This window comes from Cyanistes caeruleus, chromosome 12, assembly GCF_971803275.1.
Source record: "Cyanistes caeruleus chromosome 12, bCyaCae1.hap1.1, whole genome shotgun sequence".
Classification (NCBI taxonomy): Eukaryota; Metazoa; Chordata; class Aves; order Passeriformes; family Paridae; genus Cyanistes; species Cyanistes caeruleus.
Window position 1 is genome coordinate 11,792,831 of NC_141712.1, and position 23,212 is coordinate 11,816,042.

General features: G+C 37.5%; 3 long non-coding RNA genes across 3 annotated transcripts; 2 read left to right on the top strand and 1 right to left on the bottom strand.

Moving 5' to 3' along the window:
- Positions 1-321: 321 nt before the first annotated feature.
- LOC111934590 (uncharacterized) lies at positions 322-11,547 on the bottom strand. Its single transcript, XR_015275244.1, has 3 exons — positions 10,880-11,547; positions 8,264-8,431; positions 322-2,409 (listed from the first exon to the last, which is right to left on the bottom strand). It is a non-coding gene; the product is annotated as an uncharacterized LOC111934590 (long non-coding RNA).
- On the top strand, positions 10,896-22,507 carry LOC111934347 (uncharacterized). The gene is made up of 4 exons (XR_002867165.2): positions 10,896-11,008; positions 15,544-15,679; positions 16,206-16,343; positions 20,537-22,507. It is a non-coding gene; the product is annotated as an uncharacterized LOC111934347 (long non-coding RNA).
- Positions 11,138-15,385, top strand: LOC147650852 (uncharacterized). The gene is made up of 3 exons (XR_015275246.1): positions 11,138-11,898; positions 12,235-12,432; positions 12,566-15,385. It is a non-coding gene; the product is annotated as an uncharacterized LOC147650852 (long non-coding RNA).
- Positions 22,508-23,212: the final 705 nt, after the last annotated feature.

Sequence of the window (23,212 nt, forward strand, 5' to 3'; positions counted from 1 at the left end):
GTAACAAATATGAAAACACCAGAAGTTTAAGTTTAGTAGACTTCCTCACCATTGTACTCCATGTCTTTCTAGCCATACCCAGAAAGATCTGTTTGAAGGAGGAAGAGTAGTTTAGCTCCCAAAGCTTATTTAATCATTTCCCTTTCCACTGCCATTGTAAACTTCAGCTTTTTCCTGAGACTGCAAACATCAACAGGAAGCCCATAGTACTCTCACAGTATGAAGGGCTGCAGGATAATACTGTATCTTCACTAGATGCACAATAGGACCACAGTCTTAGTTTAAACAGGCTAACAAACTAGCTTTAGAGTTACTCTGGAGTGTTTACTAATAAAGCCTTTATTAAGTAGCCTACTGCATTTCCATTAAACCCAGAACCTTTATTAAGTAGAGATAATGACTGTTTTGGCTAGAACCACGCTGAACATTTTTTCAGAAGGCTATGGAAGCAGGAACCATTGCAGCTACTTTACACTTCAGCCAATTTCTTCTTGAGGGAAGTATGTTGGCTTCGTGTTGGACAGGCAAAATAGTATGCTGACCAGGGCATGACTTTCCTGATATTAACACCTGCAGGGACATGAAAGACTTGAAGATAATTGGTGCTCTGAGAAACTAAGTGTAGAGGTAGAAGATTCAACTGAAGACCACAAATGTAATGAGCTGCCATTTGAAGAGGTGCCAGCAGTAAATCACCATCTACAGTACAAAGGAGTAAAGTGAGTGCTTCAGCAGCACTGAGGTTTTGCACAGGGTTTGCGTCACGTTTCATTCAATAAGGCAATCAAGATGATTAGGCAGTGTAGGAGAGGTTCATTAATGGCCATAGCAGACACTGAGTCAGCTCATCATTTATAACCAATGCATCTGGATGGTTTTCATTTTTGAGGGTTTTAATTTAGAGAAATGAAATTGATGTGGACAGAAAATACACACATGTATTGTACAACTTGTTTTTGTTTTAAAGCTGCCACTGGCTTTACTGAAGGAAGTGGTACTGGCAAAATTATTTTTAAAAATGGTGTCTCACAGTTCACATGCTTACTTTAGTTAGCTCCTTTACTTTGGGCCCTTAATTACAGGGTGAGAATTTAGCTAGGGATTTTATTTTGAAGATACTGAAGAGAACACCAAAACTATAACTGACAACAATACTCAGGAGTATGTCTTTCACTTCAAAGACAGAGAAATTTTGCATACTAATCACTGGCATTTTGGAAGATGCAGAGTTATAGAAAGCAAAGATTCATAACAACTGTGGCTGAGGTTGTGAAACAGCAGCCTTTTAATGAGAACAAGGAGTGTGATTTGGTATTCTATTTTAACCAAGGAACAACAGTTATCTCAGTTAATTCACAGTTATCAGTAAGTGAGGAGTCCCTTTTCTCCTGTACCCTCCAATGCATATGCAAACTGAAAATAGGGTGTTTCTCATTTCATTACACATAGAAATTTCACTGTGCACACATCCCTAAACATGCCCAAGCACTTCTTTCTCTTTCCCTGACTTGAACATAGGCACTACAGTCTGAAACAAGAGCAACAGAAATGTTGCCCAATACTGGTGCCATGCAACAGAAAAATACAGATCAGACTTACTCTGCAAATAATGTTTGTATGACCACAGAATTTCCACAAAAAGGAAATGAAAAAATTTAATTTAAATCCTGGACCCACACAGCAAAGGTTCACCTGTCCTAGACTACTTTACACTGAGTAAATAGAAAGGACTTCTCTATGAAGACTGCCTGAAAAACAACCTACACAAGCCCATAGCCACATAACACTGGAAATGTTAAGACCTGTATTTACATGCAGTAGTTATAAAAAATGAAAGCTAATTGAACAATAAAGGGGAAAAATAAGAAACATCTCAAGAGACAAGCCTCCTTGACAATGAAAGTGTGATGTTCAGGTCCTCCATACTGCAAATCAATTGTTCCTGTCATTTGAACTGGGGATTTCCTGAAAGGATTCCTTCATCTGGTGCCAACTACACAGCACTGAGTTGTCTGCATGCCATAGAGGAACAGTGAAGGTAGAGCAGTGCCATATCTGGAAACTGGGAAAATTCAGAGCTTATCAGTGGCGGTGACATACCACTGCCACCAAACAGGGAGAGCATGACTGGAGGCGAGCAGGTCTCCCCGTTCTTTTGTCTCTGTCCACAATGATGCTTCTCTTGAGCCCTCCAGACTGAATCTAACAGAGGATCATTCACAGACCTCTGGTTGAAGGTTGCCCATTGTGGGTCAGGGGATGAGCTGGTATCACAGAAGGAGACAAGGACTGGGGGGATCCACCACAGAGCAGGGTGTGTCCTGGAATCCCACCAAGGACAGAGGCTGAGCAACAGCTCATCCCAATATTGCTCAGGCCATCACAGAACCAACAGACTCTGTAATTTGGCTGTGGGAGGAAAGAGAAGTAAAGGACCATAAAGATCTGTAAAGCACTTTATTACAGGACTCTCCCTCCCCCTAGTAGCTCAGTATCTCCCCATGGTGGAATGGGAGTGTTTTATTTTTGTTTTCCTTTCCATTAGCGGATGACCTTTGCTACAGTTAGGTTGATCTGCTGCAGAACCAACATCCGCCAGCTTCCAGAGCTTGTGCTTCCTCAATAGCAGCAGATACTTGCTGCTGCTGCAGTTTCCTTATTTAATCATGTCTCCATAAATCAAAAGTGACCAAAACTGTTAAAAAGCATTTGGGTGAGAACTCGGAGCAGCTGAAGAGAGACCAAGACTGAGTCATTGCCTGATGCAATTTCTGTAAACACAGTTGACCTCATTGTTGTGTTAATGTCACCCTCTCCCCCCCAAAAAAACCAAACCCCTAAACCCAAAATTAAACAAAAAACTATAACAAAACCCCAACAAAAAACCAAACCAAACCGAAATATTTTTAATTGCATGAACATTGCTGTGAGTACGTCACTAAATGCCAAATGAAAGATGTATAGAGGAGCATATTTCTCTTGGAAACTGACCAAATGAACATCTGGTGGCTGAGTCTTCTGGAAAAATCCATCAGAGGATAATGACAGCAGCATTAGATGCACCACCGTAATTAATACTATGTTTCGATGGGTTTAAACATGAAAAGTGCTGAATGCTGCTGGGAGATGCTTTCTCAGATCACACCTAGTTCAGTGAAGAGTGAACCACTGATCGTTGGAAAGATATACCAAGGAAAGGATGACGCACCACTCCTACACTGATAAGCAGTAACTGCTAGCTGGAGTCAGCAGGACACAACAGAGGGACATCTGGTCTGACCCTGTATGGTATTCATTACCTTTCAAAACACTTTGAAATTATAAATAAAGAATTTTAAAGCTAAACACTGAGGATTAAAATGGGAAAAAATACCAAATTTTAGACTGTTCCTGCTGCTGAAAGGGTAGGAAAGACTCTGCTGTACTTTCAGGGTTTGTTTTGTTTTGCTTAATAAGGCTCATAGGATGTCCATAATAAAAAGGGACTTTCAAGCATATATATACAATTGGTTTTAATGGTGGATTTCAACAAGAAAACAGGATTTTAATACTTAGTATGATCCCTATGTTGTGGCAAGCATGACTGTTATACAATACACAGTTTTTGTATTAGATCCACTTGGTTTATTTCACAGCTGAATTATGGCCCCAGTACAAAATCACTGAAATTCTACTGAAAAAAGAGAAAACTCACCTGCAGTGAAAATCCCACCTGGATAAATCACTTTGATACCCCTGCAGTGTAGGTACAGAATAACACAATCACAGAAATCAAAGAATCATAGGAATATTAGTAAAAGTGAAATTTAAGTGCTTCACCCCAGAACTGCCATAAATAATAAACAAGTCATGATTCTAACCAAACCTCGAAAAGCTCCAAGAGCCTCTGGCCAATCTGTTCCAGTATTATCATACCTACATAGGGGAAACATTTCTCCTAACATGCACTTGGAATCTTCTCAAGGCACCTCTTGCTGTTGTTGCCCCTTGCTGGATTGTCACTGAGAAGTTTGGCTCAGCCCTTTCTTAATTACCCTTCTTGCTCTCCTTCACACTGAAGAGGTAGAAACGTGACAAATGGCACAGCAAAATCCTTCAAGAGTCAGCATCACTAAGCAACCTTTCATCCACAATACAGTTTGAAGAAATAAGACTTTTCTACTCACTTGTGTGTTCTAAACTGAATTTTTCCTAAGCCAAAAACTACCCTGAAACATATCTGAAAAGTTTTCCCATAAATTATACAAATAAGTCATTCGGGTAATATTAATAAAGAAAGCACATATAAACAGGGCTTTTAAAATATACTTTTAACAGGATACATATCCAAGAATACTTTTTACAATTGCTAAAGACATGGTTTTAAATCATTAATATCAAATAAAAGCACTATAGTCACAAGATGCAGAGACACGTTATGGAAAAATCTCACTCTGTCATCTTTCAAAAAAAAGTGTCAGCAGCCCTAATGCCAGATTAAACAGTGTTTGTCCTAGCACAGCCAGCACAAACTGCATACTGTGAGCTAACCCAAGTATCCTTTAGCCAGATCAAATTTACCCTGAGTGCTTTGATAGCTCATAGATCGGATATTAACGATGGTGAAACCACAGCCCACATTGTCAGACAACTACATAATGCAGCTCAGTGATTTTATAGATACGTGATTGTACCTGCATAAAACCTCCAGCATCTGTGGAATGTGCCTTACAAATGTGCTGAATCCTGAAACTCAGGTAGACATTTTAACATTCACTTTCAGAACCAATTTTTGATAGTATTAAAGTTGTGGGTAGCTCCTCATAGCACGAAGTACGGCTCAGTTAATCAAATGAAGCATTCTTAAATATTTAGGATAGCTTATAGACTGCCACATTTAAAAATTAAAATGGCTTATTTCATTACGCAGAAATCAACTGAACACACGGTTCTGTCATACAGCAAGTTACTCAAAAGAATTATGGCTAAGTGGTTTGCACAGTCTATATTTAGTGATTCTTACTTCCAAATACTTAGACGCTAGATCTGTCCTTAAAGTATTCTTAAAAGGATTGGCAAGTATGTCTACGTGTAAAATATGATAATCCTATGTTAATTCTCCTCCTTACCACTCTGTAGATGCCTGGGAACAAACCATTGTAAGCATTAAGCTTGCTTGAGTTTGCACCGCATTTGTATTCATTAACCAGATTATTAGTGAGAGCATTTTAGAATTCTCCGACTTTTCCAATAGCTGTGTATGTACATTCACTGCCTGTATTATTTATCTGTGTGAGTGTACATCTACCCACCCATCCGTCTCCACTCCTGCATGCATACAGATCAATATGTGTCCCCGTATATTTATGTCTTTCACCATTCTCAAGACATTCAGTCTACTTCTCTGGCACCAGCTCTGGGAAACTGCTGCTTTAGCTAATGCCCTTCTGACTGAAAACAGAGCTCCATGCATCATTGACAGGAACCAAGGCAAAAAAGTAGAACAAACAGATGGAGGTGGAAGAAAGGGAAGTATTTATGCTAAATTCGAGAAAAATAAAGGGATTAAGGGGATGTCACAGACTAGATGATTTAAGAAGGGGATTTCTTCTGAAGAGGGGATATTTCTCTGTTAGAATAGAAATCCATCATGTATTCTAACCAGGGTTAATTCTAACATCTAGAACAAATCTAAATCTTAAACCCAAGATTAAGAGTTGGCTTGTGGTGTCTATTGTATCTGTCAATGGCTTTAAAAACCAAGGAGAAAATATTTTATGTTTGGATTCAGCCAATATAGTAATATTATTTATAGGCTGCCCCATGAGCAATATTAATTTTACATGTTTTTCAGTACTCAACATAGTATTTTCAGTAATTTGAATTATTTTAACGTGTTCAAATTTATTTTCCATCCTCTTTTAGAGACACTGGATTAAGAAGCCAATCTCCCTTCTTTTCCCTGTCACTCTGCATTTGTAGTTGTAGACTAAGCCTAACCCTATCAGCCATGCATCTGTAGGGCTATCAGAAGCAACATTCTAAACTTTCTGAGCTAACTGTAGTGGAACTGGGTGATCTTTAAGGTCTCATCCAAACCAAGCTATTTTATGCCTCTCTGGCATTCAAGCACCAGACCTCACATCTGATGATGATGTTGGTCTAACACAGACCTACTGTCCCAGTGCTTTTATCTCCAAGGGGTCTGACCACTTATGAATACCCCCACCCTTACTTCAAACTAAACCAGAGCATGAAGCAAGACAAAGAAAGCCCCATGGCCATGGTGATCTCATGAAATCATACCTGCCTCATATTTAAATCAGTGATTGAGCTCCTCTCCTAATGTGCCAGGTATTTCCCAGAGAAAATGGCTAGTGAATCCAGGGAATTTCTCCTCTGCTACTACTTTATCCTTCAGGCACATGTAGCACTGTGCTTACATGCAGACTCAAAAGTTATACCAATATCCATGCAAAAACCCCATACTGTTACATGATAGCTTTTAATCTGATCCCATGCTTAACACTTCCATGTAAATCTCTAGTGCTATCAGGATAAACATCTCAGAAAACAGGACTTATTTATTTCTAAGTAAATCATTCTTTTATTCTCCACCTGTCAGGTATAAGTGAAAGACAGAAGCTGAACCACATGCTGAATAAGATGATTTGGGTTGCACTGTCAAACTTATCACCAACTTCTTGTATGAGTTGGAAGAGGGCAGTCAGTTCTGAGGTGCTCCCTGCATACAGAAATCCCCCCAATGGCATTTTAATGGGAGGAATGCTGGCTTTGCTATAAAATTCTGCTCTGAAATTACAAAGAAAAGGTGAGATTTACTTAGGCTGTAGTTGTGTTTGCTATAGGGTATTGCACATCTAATACCTGGAAGGTAAGAAAAGCAGAGAGAAGCTGTAAGACTGCAGCAAACTGAGTGTAATGATAACAACTCTGGTGATGTTCGAGAGAAAGCACCAGCATTACCACCTGCACAGCACGAATGCAACGGGGGAATCCAGGGTATTTACAGATGTTCATCAAACAGTAAAGCCTCATTGCACTCCACTTGGCAGAAAAACAATTCTATTCGCATTTCTCATGATTCTTTTATCATTGACTTGGATTTAGCAGAGTATACTAACATTTCATCCCTGATGAAGGCACAAGACTGGGAACATTGGCATATTCTGTGAGTATAATTCATTTTTTTGTTCTGGTTGGAATGCAGCGCAGTGCAACGTTACTGCTGGGTGAGCACCTGTAGTTAGAAGGCTTGCTCAGAGGGCCCAAAGCATGTCAAACTGTTCCCTGAAAGGAGATTTGAAAAATGAGCATTTAAAAAAAAAAAAATTAATCCTCCTGTGCACAAAAATAAATAGAAAACTATTCTTTCAGTGACAGATGTCAAAAAGACAAAATCAAGAATTTGAATCTCTTGGGGATGAATTTCAGCTTTGTCTGTAGGACAAACTAAGGCTTATCTCAAACATCGTAGGATCCAGTTCCTCAAAGGACCAAAATACATACTTATCCAAGTTTCTCAAAGTACAAAAATGCATAAAAGTCAACAGGAGCAGTGCAAGGAATGATACTGAAACCCTTTTCTCTGAGATACATTAATTTCACTTTTACGGAAAAATGCCATCTAGAAATGAAAGGCTTTTATTTTAAACTGTCCAAACATTCAATTTAATTTGCAAAATGTCCAAATATGATTTGGCTGAAAATATTTTAGCCAGTTTTCATTTACAGAAGCAGTAGCACATCTTTTAAAGCATGTTCTGAAAATTTGACATAAAATTGCCAACAGCCTTTACCATCATGAAACTCCTTTTCCAGAGAATATCTGTTCCATGAGTAAAAGGACCCAAGGACTTTTTTTTCATGCCAGAATATTAAAATTCTGCTTTCCTAAAAAAAACATGCTCACAGCCACTCCTCAAAAAATAAATTCTAAAAACAACACATTTGATTTTTGTCTTCTCCTGTATTGTCCTCTACTATTGAAGCCCAACAGTCACATTAATGAAATTGAAGCTCATTCAAATTAATTTTGCTTGTATAATCTGCTTTACCTTGTCTTTTGTTACTGTTGACATTGTGAAACATGAACTCTGTGTTGGTGAACTGTAGTAAAATAACATGTAAGTTACATGTTCTTGAAAATTTCCAAGTTTCCTTCTTTTTGTTCTAATCCCTAGATGATGCTATCTCTCATTAATTTACATAAAATTTCCTTTCCTCTTTTACATAACATACAGTTTGTCAGTCTGATACTTACGTTCTAGATGATTCCCCATTTTTGTCTCCTTCCACTGCTCTACCATGCAGTTTATTCTCCAGGCATTTTACTGTTCTAGCCCATTTATGCTTCTTTCCTGCATTACCTTTGACATTTCACCCCTTCATGGTTCTCCTTCACTGATTTCCTTCCACATCTTTATCCAAGCTGTGATTAAACAATATCAGATACATCAAAAAGGGTGAAAAAACATAACTTCATTTTATCACTTCAGCTTCATCCACAAAGCAAATAAACCAACAAAAACAAAACAAAAACAATAACAGCAAAAACAAACAAAAACAACAAACAAACAAAACCCACCAAAACCCCAAACCAAACCATAAAAATAATTAAGTATCAAAGGCTAAATTCCATAAAGCTGATAAAGGTGATGGATAAATTTCTGAGACAGGGGTGACTTACATATATCAGAATTCAGAATAAGGCCCTCTGTGTACCCATACATTAACTTCACATGTTTGTTCAGCATGTAAATTCCCTCTTGCAGGTTTACAGAAAATAGAAAACAATACTAAAAATCAAAGCTTTGGCCAAATGTTTTATATACCAAAATAATGCTGCTAATTAACACTGAAACAAAAAGTGCCTAGAAGATGAATCTGGAATTCTTACGTAATAAAGCATTCCTCCATGAAGGCTATCAAGCACAACCCATAATATTTTTACCAGTATATGTCTACATGAAATTATTGTATTAGTCTAAAAATAACTGCATGAAATATGCTGGGTTTTATGTTCATATTGCACCAAGGTTCTTGGTATAAGAATCACCTCATTAATGCTTCAGAACACAGTATAAATACTCATTTCAGAAAAAATTATAAAGAATAAACCAAGTGATAATGGTGCACATGGCTAGTCTAATATACATTCTGATTACCTAAATGCAGTGACAAAAGAACAGATTATTTCCCTCTCATTTTTTGCAATAATCTCATGTAGTTTAAATTATCTACATCTATCAACTCCACACACTGGCCAAGGCTGAAACAGTGTTGACCAGATCCACAGAAGTCAATTAGTTATGCCAATTTGCTCCAGCTGAGAATCGATTCTCGGTTGTCTTTATGCTTCCTATAGAATATTCTGTAGGAAGCATTGCTTTAATGAAGCTTGGTAAGCATGTATGGGAAATGTCAACATGAAATTCCTTCTCATCAGCTTTTGGACTTCTTAAAATAGACAGTTTAAAAGAATCCAATCTACTACCTAAAAAAAACATAGGTTTTGATTAAAATTGCAGACAAATCTAAAATTAATTCTAAAGGAAGGGGCTTCAGCATTATCAATTTAATAAAACTAGTATCTTTCTTTTCCTTTGGCAGGTTTTCCTAAATTTGCAATTAAATAATTTAAACCATTCTTGTCCAGATGCTGTTGATGAGAAACAATCACAAGAAACAGAGCAAACAAAAGAAAGATCATAAAATACATTAACTTTTACTAGCCATGCTGCTGTGCATTAGCATTTTTAATAATGACCTCATTACCATTTAGTTCAACAAGCAAACAAAAACTGTTTATTTGATAATTTATTTAATCTAAAATAACGCAGCCTTTTTTATGTGTCCTTGTTATGAGCTCACTGACGTTAAAGGCACCGCTACAATCAGTTAAGTAATTATCATAGGATAAAAGCTTTTACCATGAAAAAGTTTTGTTTGAAAAAGCATGAACTGCGATTCTCATTGATAGCTTTCACCAAGTGCAGGATTCAGTACATTGTAGCACAAAGGCCTAGATTATCTCTCTCTGTTAAAGGCTTAAAATTCTACAACCAGACCATGCCAGTTACCAGTATCAGATTATGATAACAAGATCATGTTCAGTTATAAAAACAAGTGTCTAAACTTTTCTCATGTCACTTTCTATCTAAGTCCCATTGCAGTTGTGAAAGGACCCATCTGAATGTGTGTAGAAGCTCATTTTAAAGCTAGCTCTTTGAACTGGATTCATGGGGTATTTGCATAAGAAGATTTGGGTAAAAAGAATGGGCTGGTGCTGCATCTGCCCATTAATATGCCTGCTAATTCAGCACATTGTAAGCCTATTGATGTATCACAAAAGGCTCAAATTCAAGGACAGTTATCCTATTGCTATTGTTAGCGTTTGAATTCAAGTAATATGTTCACTATAGGAATACAGTTGTTACAATTAGATATTTTTCTATAATGGTATAAAGAACTGACGACAATCAGAATTACAATAATGCTGATAAAACTTTAGAATTCATGAATTCTATTATTTTAAAAGATGCAGGTGCTGATTAATTTTGCTTTGCATAATACTTGGACATTGAGTGTTGGAATACTTAAAGAGCAGCAGCAAATTGAGGCAATATAACCTATCAAAACTGGCAGTCTCCCTTTAGTGCTAATGCACATTTATCTTGCTTATGAGAGTTTTAATAAAAAATTAAAATACTAAACTGAGTCGCAACAGAACAGAGGAGACCTACAACGTGAGCGCAAGAGTGGGTATTTTAATCTTGCTTATGAAAAATGCAAAAGCATCACTTGTGCTATCAGGGGATATCCTACACGGAACATTTTTATGGTGAATATGAATTGCTTAAAAACACTGTATACTCACAAATGGAAAAAAGAGCAGAATCAGTGATTCATGCAGGAAGCACAGAGCAGCCACTGCACCAACTCCACAGTGGATTCAGAGCAGACACTGAGGCACGCAGGCAGATAAAAAGCTGCTAGCTGAAGTGCTGTAAGTTTTTAAAGCACGCAGCACAAAGGAAATGCTAAAGAACAGGATAAATGGAAACAAGTGCAGAAAACAGCAAATTAAGTCTAGTTAAACTTAGTGCTTCAGGTTCCTGAGTTTGAGTGTGTTTAAGACTACAGTGCATGGCTCACGGGGGCAAAGCGAGGGGAGATGGTGTGGCAGTGATGGGTTTTGTGATCGGGCTGTCCTGTGTGACAGGGTTTTGTGATCGGGCTGTCCTGGATCACAGGGTTTTGTGATCGGGCTGTCCTGTGTGACAGGGTTCTGTGATCGGGCTGTCCTGGATCACAGGGTTTTGTGATCGGGCTGTCCTGGATCACAGGGTTTTGTGATCGGGCTGTCCTGGATCACAGGGTTTTGTGATCGGGCTGTCCTGGATCACAGGGTTTTGTGATCGGGCTGTCCTGTGTGACAGGGTTCTGTGATCGGGCTGTCCTGGATCACAGGGTTTTGTGATCGGGCTGTCCCGTGCTGCGGCCCAGGAGAAGGCCGGAGAGCCGCGGCCCCCGCGCTCCCACACTGCCGCATTGTCCGGCCGCTGGGCCAGGGGGCACCGCCACATTTTTCTCACTCCGCGTCCCTCAGAGAAGACATCAAAGACCGGAGAGATGTGCTCTTTGTGTTGTTTGGTCTCTGACTCTCAACATGTGGTTTCGCAGGCCCAAACATCGGCACCTTTTAACCTATTCTGTTCAGCTTAGGCCTCAGCTCCATTTGAGCATTAGGGAAACTATAGTAACCGATAATCTGCCTGTTCCTGAATAGAAACTATGTACCTTGTCACACAAGAGCCTGAGGATCACCATTCGGGACAAGTTCCTTTACAGGCCCTCGGCTTTCTTTGCTGGGGCCCGGCCTGTCCTGCTGAAAAGGTGTCAAAACCCTTTGCCTTTCTACGATGGGGGATCTGTGTTAATGTTAATTTATATTTAACAAATGGGATATTGTCCCACGGAATGTATCAGTATTTGATGATCTATTACAAATGTTTTCATCAAGTCATAAATGTGGGCCCTTGACAAAAGGCGAAAGGTCTCTGGAGGGAGCAGGACGGCGGTGGGGAAGGCAGGGACCTGTTGCACTGTGTTTGTGTCTGTGTGTGTGTTTGTGTCTGTGTGTGTGTGTGTTTGTGTCTGTGTGTGTCTTAGTGTCTGTGTGTGTGTGTTTGTGTCTGTGTGTGTGTCTCTGTGTGTGTGTTTTTCCTGCAGACCCAGCCTGATGCAGGTGGTGACAGCAGATCTCCCACCCACCCCAACACCCGTGCTGGGCACCAAGGCCAAGTGACCTGTCCAAACTCGGCAGCAAAGTGAGCAGCAAAGCCTCCTCCCAGGCCCGAGTCTGCTGAATCAAAGGCTTTCTCCATCAGCAAGTTGCAGAGAACTTTGTTAGTCGTTGGTTTTATTCATGTATGTATTTTGTAGAGATCTGATCTCCCACTTAATGAGCCTCCCCCCAGGCACAGGGAAAAGCCTTATCACCAGTCCCATTTTTCACTCACTCAATCTCTAATCCGGCACTGTACTGTCTTGTTATTAACAGGAAAAACAACAACAACAACTATGTATATCGTGTAGATCAGAGGCAGGAAAGAAAGGAACAAATGTCAAGGGTTTGAAGAAGCAATTCCAAACCAGCTTCATTTCATCTCTGTCACTCTCTCCTGACTGTCACGCAACAGCCGGCTGCTAACACATTTCTCTCCACAAGAAAAAATGACATTTCTGCTTTCTTTATAATAGTTTAATATTAATAGGGAGGGGAGTTAAATTGTTGACACTGCAACCAAAATACCGTGCTGCAAACCAAAGTATTTGGTATGAAACTCAAGACCTTCTGCATTAAGCTCTCTCACAGTGACCTGACATAAACTGGCAACTGGCAGCCGTCTGCTTTTGGCAGCTTGGCATATTTGGTCATTTATTGGGTGCATGTGAAGATCAAATGGGTTAAGATTCTTCTCCTTAAACAGCAGGGAAAAGAACATCAAAAAGGTGTAAATTTCATTTCCCCAGTTTTGATTAAGTCAAGCATGAAATGAAATGTAATACTCTCAAGTGGCAAGGGTTTATACTATTGATGTTGTTACTTCTGCTTCACAAAGCCCAATCAGCCGACAGCGAGTTGAACAAGCTAACAGAGTTTCAGGGTGGCCAGATGGAGGGTTTTTACTATGGTTGAAAAGACAGCTTAGTGCTTGCCTCTTCAAGCCAAGTCAATGCCAACTGTGTGAAATCCTGGCCATTCTACCCCTTCTTTTTTTTTTCTCGTCTCAGTGCTGGTGGCTAGCACCATACAGACCTGATAAAAAAACAAACCCTTAAGCAAAACAAGGCGTAGAATTAATTTTTTTTGTCAGAAACATTGTTTATCTTCCCCTCAAAGTGCAGAGATTTCTGAATTCCTGATGCAGACGAATCTTACTACAGGATTTAAGTTTCATTCCAATTTAAATGGGAAAAATCTATTGCATTTAAATGCTATCTGAAAGGAGGCCTTTGCAAGATTTTGGTAGTTTCTCTGAGATTAAAATCATAATGCTATTTGCTTTCAATAGTGTGGTGAAGCAAAAATCTACTCGCGTGCTTTGGAAAGAAATGAAGATTTAAACTGTACCTTATTCATCCATTAAAGGAAACTAGAGTTAATTCAGAACACTGTGAGATACACATTGAGAAAGTCTTTAGATCTAGATACAAAAGTAACAGGTCTTAAATTGAGTGTGGTCTTACTTCGTTAGGAAATTTGTCCTTTTTTTATAGGTGCTTTTTCAGGCCCCTTGTTCCCACTACATTCTCAAATTTAATGCTCTTGCCACTATACATCTGGACTAGAATAGAGTGGCTTTAGTAAAGACTTAATAGAATCTTTAATGCTTCTAACAATCCACTCCCATTGAACTGCATTAAGTAGATATTATGGAAGGACAAAGAGCTAAATAGCTCAACATCAACCTCATTAGGCATGCAGGCAGGCCTTGAACCATTTTATGGGCAAGCCTATTGTGAGTACACTCACCAGGTTAGCTTTAAATTGCAAATGATACCCTGAAAAGGGAAGAGAAGTTTTGGAGAATGGCCTCACAGAAAGAAAATCATTTTAGGCTATAAGAAAATGAAAGGCATTGTTAAAATTGCTCTGACCGTAGCAAATGAAATACATCATGGACTTGAGAGGCTGAATGCTACACTTGAGGGTTTTTTGTTGGTGCTTTTTTTTTTTCCATTTAGGAATGTGGTGTACAGCAGAATATAAACAATATACAGTATGTAAGGCTTAATAAGGGTGGCTCAACATACTCTCCTTTGTCTAAAGTTAAACAAATGATAAGAGCATAATAATTAAGTGGAAGAGGAAAGACAAAAACCATCCCATTTATCCCATTTATCCCATTTGAATAAAAGACAAAGTATGAAGAATGTTATTTATTGAAACTTTCCAGTATTGCACTGCTTAATCAATAAGAATTCATTTAGTCTTAGCAGTTCTGCATTCAAAATTTTTATATTAAAAAAAAAAAGTCTCTCAAGAATTGTTTGCAACTGCAAAGTGCTTTAACAACTGACATTATGATGCTGCAAGTCTGGGAACATATTCCCAAGCAGAGCCCTTCTCTGTCACCTTAGTGGATGAATAATTGTGCCTTTGCATATTCCTTGTCATAAATGGCAGGAATGAAGGGACCCTAAGGACCGCACTGGCAGGATTGGTGCTGTACAAGCAGAGTAAATTAAAACAAGGATTAGAGCAAGTATGATTGGGGATGACAAGCAGGGCAGTTGTCGCCACACAATGTGCCTTTTTGCCCATATGGTCTGTACCAAGCTTACACAGCACAAACCCTCTAACATGGATGCTTATTAAAGCATTCCTTCTTGATCAGGACATAAAGTCCTTAAAGCTTCATGTCACAGGAGAAAAACTGTGTTTTTTTCACAACTCAGGCAGCAGCCTCAAGCACTATTATTTATGAAGTTCTACATTCAACTGCCCTATCTTTACTTTTCCTTAGATTAATATACAAGAAAGCCCATAAATGTGAAAGATTGAGGTTACAGTCTGTAGGCATAGTTATGCATTGTATAGGTTATTAAATGTGATAGTGAATTAACTGACAATTATATTTTAAATAAAAATCAGACACATGAGATATTTCAACAGTGCCTCCCAAAGCACAGATTTGCAGCGTACACAGACTATGGGTGATTTTTAACTCTGTTTAACTGGATAATGAAGGTACATAAAATTCATGCTAGGAAAATATTTGAGTGATAATATATGCAATATTATGAGCAAAAAAAGAAGAGTAGGGCAACTTTCTTACAGCTTACAAATGCAGAATAAAGCAATTTTGTTTCTAAACTCTTGTGTTGTCTCACATGACATATCTAATTTTCTGTGCCTTAGTTCCCTCATTGGTAAAATTGAAATAATTACACATTATATTACACATATATTTATACCAAAAGCATATGCATGTTAGTATTTCTTTTTTGCTGTTTATTTCCCTTTTATTCAAGGCTCACACCACTGGTCCTGATTTACAGAAGGGTACCTAGATCCCACAAATGCTTGTGAATAATTTTAAGTCTCTGAGAAGAGTTCTGCCTAAAGTCAGATACTATTGGAATGGTACTTGCTCAGTCATGCAATAAGGTATGCAGATAGTGGTGAGAAAACAGAAATATAAGACCTTTTATTTAAATTTTGTTCCTCTGTGGTCTATTATACAGCTCTGTCTGACCTCAACACAGCATTAAATTTAGGACATTCCTTCAAGCTTGATCTTTTTCTCAGTCAGAGAAGCCAGTTCTACAGCAGTAAGGAACTTAGGAATTCTCTAACATGGAGTAGCACACAACATTAAACAGGAATCAGCAAAATCACTGGTGGTTAGGATGCTACAGGCACGTTCAGGAATCATCCAAGAGCTCCTGCTAAACCATTATTGTTTCTTATAGAGGTTTCTTATAGAAAACTGGAGGCCTTTTGGTGACAGTCTCACAGTTTAAAGCAGGACCTAGTAAATTATCTTTGATGATTTTAATTCCTCCCAAACTTGAGCCACCAGCATATAAAACATTTTTTAGAACATATGTTGTTTCTTGCTAACACTCCTAGCTTTGGACCTCTGGATTATTATTATTGTTTCTCAAAACCAAGCCTTCCTTGTTTTTTGTAGATTCAATGAAATGAGTATGAAAATATTCCCTGCTGTGAGTGAACTGTAAGAACCGACTTTTCCCACTTATCAATAAATCTTGGCTGCTGAAGAACAGGCCAAGCTCCAAGGATGCACTCCAACTCCTTCCTTTAGCAGGTGGGCAACTCTGAACTTTCTTAAACAGAGTCTCCACTGTGCTTATTTTATTGCAACAATTCCTAGATCCTATATATACACACATGCCTTTTTAATGCAGAACTTTAAGCTGGCAGAGCACAAGCTGAAAGATGTGGCTAGCAGCATCTAAGTGATATGGGCTGCTATATGGAGTCCCTCTTATCTTTAACTTACAAGTGTCTTAGACTAAGTCTCTTCCCCAAAACGAATCCACAGATTTTTTTCTTTTCCTCACAGTTTCTCTTGGCATGTAATTACTGCCACAAATGCTAAAGAGGATCCCAATAACCTGTTAGCTTTACTTGGCACTTAAAAATCATAGACAGTTCTGCTAGACATGAACAGATGCTACTACATTTACCTCATGTTTGTGTCCAAAAATCCTTGAACTATTATATTTTTTATTTCCAAAGCTTTTTGACTTAGACTACTCTGTATGAATCTCACATTGAATTAAAAATTATTAGGAATTGGACTTGGCATTATTTGGATGGATGTATTCATATTTATTAGGATGGTATCTTACTTCATGCCTAGATTTTCTTAGGGACTGAAACAAATTAGAAAATACAAGGTACACCATTTTATGGGTACAAGGAACAATTGCACTACTAACCATGAATATATTTCGTATCTTAGTTTCATCTACTTTACAGCAGTATTTGTGCTTAATCTGCAGGAGCATGGATACAGGAAAGAGTGGCCCAGTAACTAAAGCATCAACCCTAAGATTTGGGAAACCAAATTTAAATCCCTGTTCTAGGAAAAGGTCTTGATAATTTAGGTCAAGATTCTCAAATGTAGTTAGAAAACACTCCTGTTAAGCTTCTAACTCCCAATGAAAATAAGAAATATATATATTTTTTAAAATGTATTAAGCACCTAAAAAAATGTTAGAGGATCAAGACTTGAGACTGTCTGTGCTCCAGGTCTCTGTCTGTGAAACAAACATGATTGCATTGCCCTACTGGGTAGGGATATTCTGTATCTGTACACAGTCTTGGAAATGCTCAAGGTTATAGATACAGGAACCAGATAAGGACTGTAAATATGATAATTTTAAAGAAATATGGTTTAGCATAATTCTCTTCCTATATCAATATGGTTGAAAGGGAAACAGCTTTTTAAAAATGCTATGTTGAGGGCATTTTTTTTCATACTTGAGAGATCTGCCTTTTGGAAGCTTGAATTTTGGTGGTTTTATTTTTTCAAAAACTCTGTAAATGCTGCTATGATCATTATTTTAAGCATTATTTTAAAAATTCCTTCTAATACTTTTGAAAGTTCTTTTAGAAATAAAAAGGAAATAAAACAAAGGAATAAACAGATTTTAACTGAAATATTTTAGACAGCTAATCAAGCTTTCAAAATGTGTATAATTTCCTGTATATCTGTTCATATATGGAACTATTGACAACCATGAAAAGAGATTCAATGAAGTGAATGTGAAGGACTTCTTATTTCACTCTTCTCACTTAAATTCTAGATTGAGGCTACAAAATTAAATCAAACAATTACACACTCGAGGATATTTCATATGAAGTGACTTCTGCTCAGTCTGATCTAATCTACACTGAAATGTAAAACAATCAGTCTCTAAAAACTTTAAAGTATCACAAGCTTCATTGACTTCATATTACTTAACACTTTAAATGTATTTGAGAGTAGGCCAGGAGAAATTCCGCCAAAGGAGGACATCAGCCTTAATGGCAAAGTGATATCACAGTACAAAACTTTAAAGTAATTATTATTGCTCTGATTTTAAAGGAAATTTCCCCCTGCACTCTCCCCCTCATCCCTCAAGATTAAATAACATTTTTCAGCAGGCTTCACACATTTTGGACCTGTTGAGTAGGTATCCTGAAATTCTTGTACCTACTGATGTCACCATTCCTCTGAAGAGTGTGAGCTATGTGTGACTGGACAAAGCAGTGCCCCACTCCTGCAAAGGCATGCCGAAATATACAGTTAAAGTGATGCACTGCAAATTGTCCCATAAATCTGAGTGTGCCTGTAAGTGTTTGTGGGCTTGGAGCCTAAAGGAACATTCACCTACAACTTCCACTGCATTAGGACTGAGCTGAGGTGGGTGACGACTGCCAACTGGCTTCCCCTAGGGTCCACCTAGAGACAAAGCACAGATGCCCAAATACCTCTTTTTCATTTAATTAGTAAAGCTTTCATGTGATACTTTGACAGAATTGTTCCACCTGTCCTAACAGTTGCAAAACACGTATTTCCATCACTTTGCTTTTCAGCACTTCCACTGACTTAAAACAAACCTTAAGCAATGATAAGTCTTAAGATAAGTGAAAAGACAGAAGACAACTTGAACACTTATTCTTTTTTTCTTTTTTTTTGTGGAGGAAGAGATAATTAACGCAGTGTTCAATGATCTTTTCCAAAACTAAACAGAAATACAATAATTAAAACCTTTAACTGAAATACCTATTTACATTTTAAAGTAAAATATATATGACATAATAAATGAATCAGCAGCTTATTTGTTTCAGTGAGGGCCGACTGAAATGGAAGCTTAGTTTTTCAGTGGAAGTGAAGGTAGGTCCTATCATTATTAAAAGATAAACATGTAGGTACTGAGAAATCTAATTAAATTTTGTTGAGTAATCAGGAAGTCCCTCATGAATATCCTCTGGGGTAGGCCCTAATGTGAAGAGATCTCAATTTTGTGGTTAAATAATTTGAAGAGATTAATTAGTAAAGAATAAGCATTAAAGACAATAATGAGAAGATAAAGGTAATTTTTTTTACATTTACCAGTTTTATAGCTCTAGCTGATGAAAAAGCTTTCATTGTGTAAAGTGACTGTTAACAAGGTACTTGTCTGAATTATTTTTAAATATTTCATTTATTAGCTATATGGTAGAAATAAAAAACATTCCTAGATGAAAACTTAACTTTAAACCAGATTTGCATAAAGGATTAGCCTCTTTCCAGTTCAGAACTAGTTTTCAATCTCAAAGTGGGAGAACTGATCTTTATCCTGAATTTCTTTTTGTTCCTTTGGAAATTCAGTTTAATCCAGCTCTCTTAATTTTCACCTTCTCCCTAAACCTTCTAGGCTTGTTACATGATAGCTAAGGATCATTATCCACCCAAGCTGAGGGGGTTTTCCCTTCATTAATTTCTGTAAGAAGATTACCAGTGCTTGTTTGTTGTTGTTTAAGCAAATTATTTCCCTAAGCAATTTGTTTTTCCAACTGGTTTACACTTTAATGCCCTTGATTGAATTTCAAACAAGAGATCAACTTGACCAACCAACTCTGTTTAGGGGGAGTGGAAAAAAAAGAAAAGGGGGGAGAACTTCATGAGAACTGTTTAAGCAAGAAGAGTACTTAAAAATGTGCTCAACCATTCAGTCAGAGATGCATCATAATTAGCAGCTCAGGGCTTGTTTAGTTTTTAAAGTCAAAGTGACCTTTCTTGAAGAAAAAATGCTCTGATTACTACTGATGTGTGTGTGTCACACCTAACAGAGTTTTTTACTCCTTTAGCTCTACATATTTCCTCTCCTCTTCCACCTGCTCCAAACCTGTCTTCATTGGAAAGGTGTCCAAATTTTTGTACATTTAAAAAGAGATGTCTGAAACAAACAACATGAAGATTGGGCATTTACTGCTTGCAGTTCAAATAACGTTCTTATTCAAATGGCTATTATTAAATGAATGCAATCAAGATAATTGACTGTTTCACTTAAGTTTTTAGGCAAGAAATGAAGTATTTAAGCACTCTGGGCTTCTCAGTGAACTTTTTATATATAAATATATATTATATATATATGTATTATATTGTCTGTATAAGCAGCCAAGTTAAGCAGCAAGAGATATCCTTAAGTAACATGTTCCTGAGTAATTATCTTGATTTAGATGATATTATATAATTTTTACCCAGGCTTAGCAGCCACCTCAATAAAAAAGAGACCACTAGTCAAATTTAACTCCATCAACTCCCCGACCAGACTGATGATGCCTGTCCACTAGGTCAAGTTGTGAAATCCATAATCATCTACTGAAGTATTTTTATTTATGGGATTGGAATGTAGTTCCAAGCAAAGCTGGCAGAATCTGACTGTTTTAAAGGTGAACACCACTCCTATACCCTGACTACAATGTGGCTTGTCAACCAGTTTGCCTTTCTTGTCCCCTTACCAGGAACCCCATCTGTTCTACTGCTAGACCTGTTGAACAGACACCACTGGAGCCTCAAGAGAGAAAGCTGTTCTTATACAAACTGCACAGGAAGAACATACATAAAATAAACAACACCACAAAAAAACCTGAAAGAGCAATCAAAACACAGCAATCAAGAGATGAAAAAAACCAAAATAACCAAAAAAAAAATCAATATAACTTGATTCTTAAGACTGAAATTGCATTTGTGACCTTAGAAGCTTGCAGAACCCCCAACAGCAGCATCACCTCTACCCAGACTGCCTCACACCTAAGAAAGGACCAAGCACTACACAGAAAGGCAGCTGCAGTTTTTACCTGACAGCACAAAGGGATTACAACCCACAAATGCTTAGGGAAGGAATGGACAACTCTATAAATAGTGGATCTTGATGGAATGGGAATTTGTGCCAGCGAAAATGCTGAGATGAAAGAAAAGAAAGTGAGTACTAGTCACAGTGGTAAAATATTTTTTTATAGTGGTAAAATTATAAAAATAAGCAAACAGAGGAAATTAAATTGTTATTAATATTATTAAATGTTCTAAGTTGAGAAGTGAAAGCTATTAACATCCAACAAAGGAGCTCAGGGCTGTGCACCCTAAGCAAAGCTCATGGTTGCAATTCTCTGTGATGACCTTACACACTGTGTGTTTTACATTCCACTGAGGTCTATGCCAGCTAAGTACCTTGGAAACTTTGAGATATGACCTAATATAAATTAACTGTTATGAGGTCATATTAAAACGGGAGGCCCATCTATTTTAACTTCACTAGCTGCAAACAACACAAGTAAATTGAACCATGTCAAGCTATCAGCATGCTGTGGAAATCGTCACTGATGTAGATGTTATATTGCATGAGATTCCCTTTCCTTGTAATTTTTTTTTTTTTTTAAATAAGGAGTATCACAGTATTTCTGACTTTGGTGTCAAAAGGTAGATCAATAAACAGGTAATCATTAGTTAAAACCCAGGATACTCAATCATAAGCATTAAGTTATTGATTTGACATTTATCCTGCCACAGTGTCTTCTCATTAAGTGTTTCAGTAATGTAATTTTGAAATTTTTTTGTTCTTTGAGATCCCTGGATTCTGACAGGGCTCTATGTATATTCAGCAATTTGTAACAATGGCACACTAACATAACTAGGAGACGAATGATAGTAGTTCTGATTTTGGGGTCTGGAGATAAAATTATATGAGTGTATTTCTAAAGCAAATAGACTTTAGAAACAATGAGTTTTGGCACATCAAAATTCAGCACTAAATTCACTAAAAGAAACAGTGTCATCCATTCTAATAAGCATATTCTAATTAATCTACTTTAAAAATTGAATTCAAGCCATATGTATGCATATATTTGCAATTTGTATATAAACAGTGCATATATGGTACAAATAATATAATCTTAGTTTAGGAACAGGATACACCAACAAATTTAATTTCATGATGACACGTACATTCTAGCAAAGGAATGTTGTCACTTAAAATAATGTCCACATTTTAATATATCTTTTCCAAATCTCATCTCTTACTGTCAACACCATCAATTTCAGCAGAGCTCCTTCCCCTCTTTCAACATCAAAATGCGGTCCTTCCAGTATCATTATTATCAACCTGAGCAAACTAAATGTGAAAAGGTGCCACTAATAGGACAGCTTTTGACATCACATCTTGAACCAGAATAAGCAAACAGGCAAGTCAAATCTTCAGGGTCAAGCTTTGAAGTCAATTTTCTGACCCGGGAAATCATGTTCTGTGACAGTGATGACAAACGGTGAACACATGCCTTGTATAAATATGTCTATGAATGTTGCCTTACAAACATTCACAGTCACCATCTCACTGGAGCCAACTATGAAAAGAAAAATGGGAAGTTTACAGTTTGAACATCTACTGTTTGACACTCTGCTTTGACCAAAAAAAAAATAAAATCCAACTTTAAAATTGCTTTATTTTCTTCGGTACAGTTAAAAATGTAATAAAAAAGCACACACATACACCTAATTTTCAATTAACCTTTGGCATCTAAACATCCAGAGAGCAGCATAATGTATACAGTGCAAATGTTTTGCTCTTTGGACTACTATGCCTAAAGCACTCTCTAGCAAAGCTTTCTAGGCACAGCACTAAAAAGTCATTGTTTATTGATTTCAAAATCTAACAGACTAATTATATATTTGTAGATGACTTGACAGATTTACAAAACTGCTATATGATTTTATAATGGAACATGCTCATGTTAATCTCCATCTATGGAGATAGCTAGAGGGGGCTGACCTTTATCTCATATTTAAAACACAAGCAATAACTGAAATTCATTTTCAATTTATTTTCCAATCATATAAAAGGAGGGGGAAAAGATTACTTTATTGAATCTTTTTTAGCTGGTAAAAGGTTGGAGACACACAGTCTTGATGCCTTCCAAGGAGCTACAGGGATGGTCTATAGGGAACAGACTTAATCGAATAAACTAATCTTTGCTGTGGAGATTAAGTAGATGGCTACAGCAGTAGAGTAACAGCAGAATGCAAAGTATCAGCAGCACCATCAGCTGCTTTAAAGGTGCTGTAGGCAGTAGGAAAGCTTCCCTGTTGGGTCCACCCTACTGATCCTGCAAATTTGGTAAACTTCATGGAAATTTAATAATGCTGCT